Here is a 2052-nt window from a genome sequence, read left to right as displayed (position 1 = left end):
CCAATACATCAATATGAGGTAATGGGAAATCATCTTTCGGGCTCACTTTGTTGAGATCTCGAAAATCCACACACATACGTACCCTTCCATCTTTCTTGGAACTGGTACAATGTTGGCCAACCATCAGGGGTAATCTACTACTTATAAGAAATCCGCATTCCATTGCTTCATGACTTCTTCTCTAATCTTCTCACTCCATTCAAGACGCATCCGTCTGAGCTTCTGCTTGATGCTTTGCCCCAGGGTAAGTCAGCAAACGATATTGTATAATGTTGGGGTCAATTCCAAGCATATCTTCATACGACCAGGCAAAGATTTCTGTAAATTCATTTAGTAAGTTGATCATCTATTCTGCTTCTTTATGTTCTAGGGTGATACCAATTTTTACCTCTCGAGCGCATTGGTCAGTTCCCAAATTAATAATCTGGGTACCCTCACGAATGGGTTGGGCTTTCTTTGGTTTGCATTGTTTTATTAAATTTTGATATTCATTACATCATCATTGAAAAAAAGAGGCAAGTTATACTCGGAATAGGAAATTTCATTCATGAATGAAGGAGTGGCAACTCCAACATACATAGACTCTTAACTTTCCTTTACGGGAACAATAGACTCATAAATAGAAAACTCGATGGCAGAATTATAAACATAAGGTTTATCGACAGATTCGACGACCGACTTGATGCTAGTGGTAATTTGGTTGGTCGACTCAATGGCATGAGTGAACTTGAAGTCCTCCCCAATGCTCATCCAGTTCATGAGTGGTTCAGTAGACTAGTGGATGAGTAAGTGAGGCAAAAGGCCGTCTACTTCTCCTTCCAGGCTAATTACTGCTACCTCTTCAACGGCAGCGGTGTACTTGTCCAGCTTCTCCTGGGCCATACTTCATTCGCCTGATTTCATGGCCTCTGAAACCAAACTTGCTAAGGGAAGAGTGATGGTCGAGGCTACTCAAGCCCTCTTCTATGTAGTCCAGCTTTATCATCCTATCAATTGAAGCCATCCTTGCTCCCTGATCACATCTTTGACCGCCTTCACGGGATCTCCCATTATAATTGGTTCTAGCATAGTACATGCAAACCATCATCCTCTGAGCTCTTCTCTGCTTGGAAAAAACACTTCTTCCCCTGAACACCTTAGTTTGAGGTCATGAAGCTCTTGTGCTTGAGGCTCTTGTAGAAGAGAGCAGATGTGGATCTTCAAATCATTAGGAAAAGGTAGACTCCAGGTGAGCTTTATCTTCTCTTCGCATTCGCATTTTAGAAGAATCCTAGGGCTTGGTGGCTCTTTTGACCGGATCAAAGTTGCGGGATTGATACTGGAAGACTCACTCTTAATGCAGGCAACTTCAATTATTCCATAATACAACTCTCCTGATCACTCTTCTAAACTTGCAACTATTCTACTTCATATGTCACCCAGTCGAACTCATCCTAGAAGAACACTTCGAATCCTGATTGCATTTTGGTGGTGGTCTCATCAAACCATGGCTCGACATTTCCACAGAACGGGAAATCTTCTCCTTCTCTTACAAAGTACTCGTTGAGAGTGGGGTAGTAAGTGGTGGATATTTTTTTAGTCATCTTCAATATCTTGGCCTTGCCCTTACTTGGAGGAACATACCCCAATCCATTCTTGCCCTTGTTGACAACTAGGGTTGGTAACTTGGATACACCTTGTGTGTACTTTCCCAATCCCATACTAGGGAAGTACTTTATGTTCTTCATCATTTGGCCCACAGGAGGGCTCAATGTTGCCTCATAGTCAACCGGGGTATTTGCTTCGACTGCTCCTTTTGCAATCACGGCACAAGTGCCTTCTATCTCAAATCCGTCGAGGCGGACCTCTTCTGTCTTCTCTTCCCCTTTCTCTATACTAGCCATAGTATTAACTACTTTCGGGTCCCCTGAGATGACAATCACTTTTCCTTCATATATGAACTTGACTTTCTGATGGAGGCTAGATGACACAGCCTTAGCATGATGTAACCACGGCCTCCCCAGTAGCATGTTGAAGGAAGCTGGTCTAAGTTGATGTTAAATTTCACCGGGC

Source organism: Macadamia integrifolia, chromosome 3 (assembly GCF_013358625.1).
Source record: "Macadamia integrifolia cultivar HAES 741 chromosome 3, SCU_Mint_v3, whole genome shotgun sequence".
Classification (NCBI taxonomy): domain Eukaryota; kingdom Viridiplantae; phylum Streptophyta; class Magnoliopsida; order Proteales; family Proteaceae; genus Macadamia; species Macadamia integrifolia.
This window is presented reverse-complemented; position numbering follows the sequence as displayed.